This window comes from Pocillopora verrucosa, chromosome 3, assembly GCF_036669915.1.
Source record: "Pocillopora verrucosa isolate sample1 chromosome 3, ASM3666991v2, whole genome shotgun sequence".
Taxonomy (NCBI): domain Eukaryota; kingdom Metazoa; phylum Cnidaria; class Anthozoa; order Scleractinia; family Pocilloporidae; genus Pocillopora; species Pocillopora verrucosa.
Window position 1 is genome coordinate 19688039 of NC_089314.1, and position 9103 is coordinate 19697141.

General features: G+C 36.7%; 2 long non-coding RNA genes across 7 annotated transcripts in view; one reads left to right on the forward strand and one right to left on the reverse strand.

Annotated features, from left to right (window-relative positions):
- The first annotated feature begins 4277 nt into the window (after nt 1-4277).
- Nucleotides 4278-8379, forward strand: LOC131794297 (uncharacterized). Its single transcript, XR_009340961.2, has 8 exons — nt 4278-4800; nt 5026-5055; nt 5295-5329; nt 5812-5842; nt 5958-6010; nt 6820-6850; nt 7027-7084; nt 8083-8379. It is a non-coding gene; the product is annotated as an uncharacterized lncRNA (long non-coding RNA).
- The window catches only part of LOC136279428 (uncharacterized), a 47460-nt gene continuing 43486 nt past the window's right edge, over nt 5130-9103 (reverse strand). For 5 of the 6 annotated variants that reach the window (XR_010716855.1, XR_010716857.1, XR_010716852.1 and 2 more), the window contains 2 exons: nt 8002-8118; nt 5130-7533 (listed from right to left, as the gene is read on the reverse strand). This is a non-coding gene — a long non-coding RNA (uncharacterized lncRNA). The remainder of the gene's footprint in view (nt 7534-8001; nt 8119-9103) is intronic. The other variant, XR_010716853.1, reaches the window with a different exon arrangement.

The following is a 9103-nucleotide window of genomic DNA, read 5'->3' on the forward strand; positions in this document are numbered from 1 at the left end:
TTTGTTATTAGTGACGATATCAAACCTTTTTGTTAATGACGATATCAAACACCTTCTACTTGACGAAGGATTCTTGACTCACCTTTTTTGATCAAATTTTCTAAGGGAGGAGACACTTCTCACTGTTATGAAAAGAGTCAAGGAAATTCACGAAAATTTTGTCGCCGAAACTTTCAATTTCTTGAAAACGTTTCATTTCCACAATAAATTTGCACTCAGTGATTCATTTAAGGACTTTGTAACAATGATGGAGGGAAGAGGCAGTACCACCCTCTCTGAGATTCAGAAGCATGAGAAGGGAGATGCAAGGTAGATTCAACCCATTACCTTCGAAATTGCCAAGTCAAAGTTTTACCACATAAATTACTATATCAATAATAGGGCTCGTTGTTCATAGCGAAAACCCTGTGATGACAAAGGTGCATGTTCAAGTTAAATCATGTGGTTAGAACAGATTCCGAAATATTCTTTTTCCGTAGATATAGACCAACTGGAGCAGTTTACTTATATAGCTTACTATTTGATCGTTTTTAGTCATTTACTAGAAAAAAAAACTGTCAAATTACCGCAATGACTTTGAATTTATACTGTAATGAATTGTGATATAGCTAGTAAAGGATTTTTTTTAAACATATTGTTTAAAAGTTTTTGATGGGTGTAACTAAGGCTCTTAAGTTTAATTAGAAGCTTCCAAGAGCAAGATGCATGTCCCCTTTTTTGTGTTGATTTTAAGTCTGCCACAAATGACCCATACTTCCAGGGCTTATTGCGGTTCCTCAAGCATGAAGCGCCTGGGAGTATTGCTGCTTCCTCGCGATACAATTCAGTCACAGGTCAGCCTTGTTCTCAAGTTTTACCGACCTCGTCTAATTTATGAACTCCTCAGATCGTTCATATTTCATCCAGAGTGCAAACTTATCCGCAGCTAAATCAATCTTTCACATAAGTCTCGATCTCTAACCCTTATTGGGCAATGAGCAATATAATTCCCTCATCCTCTCCCGTGACAAATGCCCTACTGAGAGAGAAATGTAAGTAATTCGTGACCGTAAGGGACGGACAAGAAGATTTAGTTTTATGGATCGAGGTGATTGTGAATATAAACAAAATAAAACAGAAAAATCCATTTATGCCATTCGTAGCAACTGATTCGCAATCACCTTCATGAGCAAACTCTCACGAAAAATAATTATGAGAAAGCTGATTGCTATCCTACATGATGAAGTGATGTTTCATGTTAGGTCTTGTCATAAATCGTGCAATGTTGTCACAGTTTCTTAAACCGCTGTATATTTCTCTGGTTGTTTCTATTCCCATGTCATTTCCATCGTTACAGCCATTTTCAAGACTCCTTTTCTCTTCTTAACGTGATTCCTCAATATTGCATTAGGCATTCTGTACTGCGCATAAAAATTACGTACTCAGGCGAATAAGCGCGAGCGCATTCCAAGAACACAGATTGTATTTCAATAAATGGACCAGGCAAAGATGTACGATGGTCCTTGGCTCGTGAACAAGCACGGTGACCTATATTTTTTGTTGCAGGTAATTTAGTGTTAACAACTGAGTTGAAAACGTAAATTAGCCACCGTAAAGGTTAAAAAAGCTGACGTTTCGAGCGTTACCCGCTATGCTCTCCCACCGACGCAGCACCATAGTTTCTTTAGAAACTTACTCCTTTATATTTTTTATTGCATGAATTTTTTCGTAAAAATTATTCCTTTTAAATTTACGAAATTTAAAGCAAATTCATTAAAGGAAAAAAAAGATATGGCTAAAAGCGTGCAGAAAGCCCGACTCGATGATACAAATTATGACCTTGAAAGCAACGACTCGAGGAACGTTTTGAGTCGATGTCGTTTAAAACTGCGTGATTTTTTTCGCAAATTATATAAAAAATTGTTCCATACGCTTGATACTTTCTACCTATCAATCTGACTTTTTTAAACGTTACTTTAATCACCCTTGCCTCCAGCAACCTGAAAATGCACTGTGAACCGATGAAATGACGCGTGGTTAGTGTCAGAACAAGCATAAGAGGGGTAAGTTTGGCTCATCTAATCTCTTAAACAAGCAAGGTGACCTATCTTTTAAATTGTATTTTTCGAAATAGACATTAGCAGGGAACAGTTAAGGAAAGTTTTAAATCAGTTGTTCGATACCTTTTTTTCCTGAGGTATCACCTTAATTCTTTTTATCGTTCGATCTCTGCACATGAGGAATAAAGAATGACAGCATAACTTAAGACGAAAAAGGAAATTCAGCGTTCGGATCGGCCTATTTTTCAACGTCAGAGAAGCTCGAGAGGAAAACAAAGCGTAGTTTGCAAATCAAAAGCTGGCGAAATTTGCGAACGAAAAAGCGAATCCTTAACTCGTATCTTTCAAACTTTCACCCAATACCCTTGAACAAAATCACAATTTTGTGTTATTCGGGATATTAGCGCGATTAGGTACGAACATTTCAGCTAGTTTCACTGAACTTCTTACAGGCTGACATAACTTTGAAAGTCATTATGGCCGATCGTTATTTTGGTTTGATGGCCGTACACTGAGACAAACCATGATTATTACATAACGTACAATTCGTGCTGCGATGCGCGGGAAAATGAAGTATCCGGCACATCTGACACACTTACGCATAAGGGTATTGAAATATTACCCGTTCAGATTTCCTGTAACTTTGAAGCTGAGCCGAACGCTTGACTGTTGCAATAGTTCAATAAATATCTTAATTTTCATTCAAAGAAAACCAAGTCATTATAATCATATAAGCTTGAGTATCTTCATTATTAAAACTTAAGCTGCCTTCCATCAAGATCCTGTTTTAAGCTATTCATAACTTGACAGTATTAGCAGAACTCCTACTCAGCTTATGAGCCAGCTGTTTCCAAAACATTTCTATTAGGTAGTAGTAAGTAAAGTTCCTTTGATTAAAAAATCCTTCAAGACTGCCACCGCACTAAGTAATGAAGAGAGGCTTTTTTCAAAAAATCAATCACTCGGGTGGGTTTGTCTTTTCCAAGAATTTTCTTGTGTACTTCAAAGCTGCCATTCTTAACACTTTTCTCAGAAATAGTTTCACGACCGCAAATACCAAAAAGCAAACGATTTATTAACATTTTCCTAGAAGCTAGAGAAGATCGCCAACAAACCACAGTGATATTAGCTACAAATAGCGCTGTTTTAATACAGTAGGTAGGATTTAAAGGAACTTTTATACCCTCAAACGTTAAAGGTAAGTGATATTCAAGGAACTATAGCCAGAGCAATGATCCGTGGACGAGATGCCTCGGTGCAAGAATTACAACGTCCGTGAGATTTTGAAAACATTATGGCTGAAAGAGCACCATGTAAGCAAAAGGTAATGTGAGCACATTCGTTTGAGCCGGCATCCAAGTGATAATAGAAATGATTGAAATGTGATCCTCAGGTTATGCTGCGCTTCCCGTTGGAAAATCTATCAAACTTTAATGTTTTTTTTGTATACATGTTCCATCGTATCAATTGTTAAGTCACTGTTAGTTTAGTGTTAAATCACTGAAATGCCAAAAAAACCCGAACCGTTTGGAGCCTATAATGACTATTTAGGAATCAGGAATCTTTGTAGTCACGCAATTTCCCATCAACAAATCTCTGATCGAATATCACGAACCAGTCATGCATCGTGAGAAGAACGAACGGAAAACGAAGGGACGTTGGTGCCACACAATAAGTAATTAATTACAGACACAGACCAAATATTTAGAGTACTTTGTTAAAGCTTATGTCATCATCATTTATTTAATCTTTTCCCAAAGACTTCAAAACAAATGACTAGGCGCTTTCTTTCAATAGCGGAACAGAACACGCTGTTCAAAGGCAAATTTGAGACAGATATGGTGAACTCTGGATAGCGTTTAGGACTTGTACAGAATATTGAGAGTATTAGTACTAAATTCAGTTATCCACATGCGTACGAAGGCTACTAATGGAAAAAATCAAATATGTAAGCGGTTCAAAGATCTCGGCGTTTCCAAAGGTTTATCTACAATCAGGTTAAGAATATAATTTAATCTCAATTCACTTGCGCTTGGTATCAGTAAGGTCATGCATAGAGAGATTTATCTCCTGAGCCAGTTACATTTATCTTTTTGGCTTCAACTGTACCTGCATTCATTTAGAAGGCGGAGCATCGACGACTACGAAAACATATTTCCTTTCCGTCGAAAGTGGTTTATCTGTCAACTCGGTTCAGTGACCTCTAAAATAAAGGCCAATTGTCCAAGCGAATAAGCTTGAGACACTCTTGGCATGCCACGTCGCGATACTCAACAGGCGTAATTTCCTGTCTCGCTCATTATTCTTACTTCTACCAACGACGCAAGACGTGCTAAACGCCTGGTTTGCTAGTTTGAAACAAACCTGTAGTCTTCTTAGGTGGATACTAGGCAAACAATGACGGGATTCTTACGGAGCATTGGAATCAAACTTAAATCAGATGGTCTGTTCGCTTATACTCATAAAATGGAAGCCACTCATGTGAACAACTGTGAGGGAAGCCTGTCGATGAAATTGCACGAGGTGCCACAAGTAACAAAGATAGAGAAATGAACCAGTAATCAGTCTAGAGAATCAAAGAGAAAGGGATAATTTGAGATTGGGCAAGAAGTTCGTGAAACTTTGGAATTCTTGTCTTACAACGACTTCACTGTTACGATGCCCCGAAGCGATTTTTAACGAAGAACCGACAGATTATCGATTCCGTTTGACGTCACCATTTGCGCAGGCCGTCGATTGAACAAAGAAAGAAGGGTTCCGGGTAAGAATTTCCTATCTTTCATTCCTTTAACTTACATTTTTTAACTCCTACGCGCTCATTTCAAGTGCAAATGTTTGCCAGTAACTATGACAAGTTTTACAAACCTATAGACACCACCGCAAACCTTGTTTTGAGTATAGCATTTTAGCTCAGACTCTGAACAAAATTATGGTAAATTCTACTTTCGCAAGATGCAACCTTTAACTGTATGTATTGCGTTCTCAGATGGATTTCGAGCTTCAGAAACAACTTAAGGTGAGCACTTCGTCATTAAATAAGATTCTGCTTTCCTTTTAAGAAACTGCCTCTGAGTGAATACGCATCCTATTAGCAATAATGTTATTAAGGGTTCTTTACTAAGGTAACGTCCTATGGATTGAAGAAAGGCTTGAGATAATGAGAAGTAACACTTTCAAAACCAGGATGAACATATATTTAGGTACAAAGCCAATGTTCTAAAGTCGGTTTAAAAAATAAAGCAAATTGTCTTGCAGGCACAGACATCAAAAATTCGAGAATATGTAACAAGGTAAGAGTTAACGAAGTACTTATGTGAATATATATCAATATACCGTGTAATAAGCGTTAGTTAGACGAGTTCTTTATTTTCATGTGCACATTTTAGAGGGGGTAGAAGCTGATACCCATTATTAACGCTTTTGTAGAGTCAAATACAAACAAATCAGCCTCATATGTACTTTGAAAAGAAATTAGGCACAATGAAAGGGATTGGTGTTGGTGGTAATGTTTGGGGTTGATAGGAAACTTACTAGTTTACTACCTTTAAACCAAAACAAATTTTACACTCAGATTTTCCATGGCACACTTAATTTTTCCTATTGTTTGATAGTATCCCACTTTTAGGGTTATATTATGAATAACATGATTAACTGTTGGAGAGAAGACCTGTAACTTGTCGATCTCCAGGTGATTTTCTCCTCAATCTTTCATGACAACATCGTATCATTTCAATTCCCTACACTAATCTTGTGTTTTTATTTCTTATACTAGTGACCAAAACAAAATGGTGGAAAAGTCCTCTGTAAGTATTTCATCAATGTCACTGTTTTCTCAAACATGCGGTTCAACACTCTGTGTAACAGTATCCATTCATAACCATGCATAAATCACCATTTCAGAATATTTATCTTTCTTAGTGGGAGATGATTGCAATACGCTACATGGTAATGAAGGATTCCCCAAAGAGAAGGTATGCTGAAATGTTTTTTGAAATCATTATTCCTACCTGTATACCCGCTCAGAATCATGTAACTCTCCCCTATTAAAGACCAAATAGTCTCAGCCTCCCTCTTTGGAAGTAAGCCGAGTTGTGGCTCTACCAACACTTGAACATACTTTCTCTGAGCACTAACTCAGTCATCAAGTATTGCCTCGCAGTATTGCACTTGAGTACCAAATCACTTCATGATACTGGTTCATAACAAAACACTGCCTGTAGTTACTGCAACTGAGTATAATATCACTTCTCAACATTCATTTCACTAAATATATCTAAAATGACTCATTTGTAATACTTTGGAATCAACCCTAAGCGTGAAATGATTTCAGCTGAGTATCAACAGAACCTGTCGGGAAGCACTGCATCATATAAACAGCAAACCAATCCACGACTCATACGTTTACCAATCAAACACTTCTCGAAATGACACCAGATCTGAGGGGCATCATATCTCTTGTTGACATGTATTTTGGGTCAATGACTCTAGTAGAACCAACAGTCAAGTATCTGAAACTCATCCATGAAACAAAATTCAGTCTAAGAACAACTGAGCACTAACTGACCGGTCACTCTCGCCAATCATGAATACATCAAGTTCAGCACATCATGTTCCGTCACAGCTCTACACAAGTACCATAGCCAGCTTCCAGCAAGGGAATATAATATCCTCAATGATACTTAACACAACATGCTTCTACTTTCCACTTCACCTCACCAAAAGAATTCCCTTCACCATGATAACAATTCAAGTCCATTAACTATATTCATACTTTTCACAGGTTGGAAGAGAGGATGTTACAAGCCACTATGGTACGTTTCATGCACGTTCCAATATGTAGTGCTTAATCCACGTGTATATTTTCTCTATGTCAATCACTCTCTGTCTTCCACCTGTATTCAGTTTCTTGAAGTAAATCCCTACTCTGTTGTTGAACTTTACCAAAAAATCAAAACACACCAAGTTTGTTTACCGTTTCTTTTTTAAGAATGAGATGGAGATCATTCGTTACAAAGTTGACATGGCATGAACGTCTACCAATAAAGGTGAGTAGCATAACTTTACTTCAACATCGCTCTTTCTGTGTACATCCCTGTGTCATCAAATGAAGCAATAAATACCAGTAAAAGTTTTATAAAACAACCAAAGATTGTTCTTCTTGTGGACGTCCATCATCAATGAGAGGTAGATGGGATACATCCTACTATGATCTTGTGTTATTTTCATTTGAGGGCTGTGGGAATAACTTTAAGCGCGTAAGTCCACATCACCGACAAGATTCCATGTCGTTTAAGGTCTCCTTACTGGAAAAATGTTGAACTATCTCGTTTTCCCTTGTTTTTCCTCTAGCCAACTGTATTCCTTTAAGCCTTTTAGTATTTGATGAAGTCAAATGTCTAAACCATGGTTAAAAGCAATTTCATATGGTTTTCTCAAGGTCAAGCCAGTCTTCTGACAAAGCCTTCTGAAATACCAAAACTATTACACTGATTACCTGACAATAATGAAAAAAGTAGACATTAACATAAACCAGATAAGTACCAGGCTTGATGATAATTTAAATTATATCAATATAATTACAAACACATCGATCAGCCATCTTAAAGTCTCTATAAATAATGACGTTGGCGTTAATTTTTGATCATTACTTTCGCATACCGGAGAGGTCGAGACCTAGTAGGGTCCTTGATTTGTTAGGAACACTTTGATTTTCCTGGGAGATTACATTTTAAATAAATCAATATTCAGATTTTAATGTTTTAGACTGACCAAAGTGTCTACGAGGAATAATCTCTATTTTGGTACAATGCTACAAAATATTGTGCCTTAATTAAAACCAAAGGATTTCTTTAATCACTCATAGAGTAATATTCCTAATTCTCCGGTGAAATCAGTTCTGAGAATGCAAAAATAAATAAATAAACAGTAAGTAAATTGACCAAAAAAGAAAGACAAAACTTACAGATACATGCTGCAATAAAACAATTCAGCAATAAACATTTTTTCTTTTGTCTCCAAATTTTCCCCTTTCTCTTTTCTTCAGGGACGTCCTTTCATCTCCAAGCAAAGTAGAGCGGGACTGAAACAAAAACATCAAGATATTTAAAGCCATGACAACAAAGCTAATATTATTTACCTTGTAAATATTTATTTTTAATGGTTCCTCCCAATTATTGTTCCTCCCAATTATGGTTTATCGGTTCAAGGAGTTAAGAGATATATACCTGAAAAAGTATAATGTTAAATCATGTATATATATATATATTATGAATTAATGGAAAGAGCATTTGATATGAGCAAAGATAAATAAAGTACACAAACACATTTAACTGTGTGTTTTCCGTATCTCAACTAACTTTAGGGAAATATGTATAACATGACGCAAAGCCACTACCCTGAATTTACTGAATCGAGAGGAGATATGGAAATAACTTTGAGAAGTTTTCGCTTAATATAACTAGCTACATTGTGATTTCTCATTCACACGTATTTGTTATTCTCTGACCTTGAGACTTAGGTCTACACTATTGATAGAATTCCAATACCTTACTCTTCGATGACCAAGAAGTGATATTCATTGGCATCATTCCCAGGTCAACTGTTTACATGTAAATCGACAAATAGTCAATGAAATCAACCAAGAAAATGATTCAATGGCCAATAAATGGAACACTGATCACTCTCTTAGCCCTTCCCTCAGGAAAGAGGTTTATTTTCCCTGTAAGAGGGATCAAGAACCAGTCACGGGATTGTCAGGCTTGAAAAAGAGGAGATTTTTCAGCAGCTTCCGACCATGCGAAAGACAACCCGTTGTAAAAAAGACCGCAACAAAGTGCGATTAAAAGTACGAGAAACACAGAAAAAGTAAGATCAGGTTTAGCGGACTTGATCAAGGAAGGAAAAATATCAAACGGATATAACAATACTTTAGGCAATCGTAAAGTTTGGGTTCTTGATAGTAAGAGAGTAATTATATGCTTTTCGACTCTGGGAATTCGCTGTTTCAAAGTCCAGAGATTATCGTTAAGAAGTTTCATAGTGCATAATGTACATTATGTGGGGGA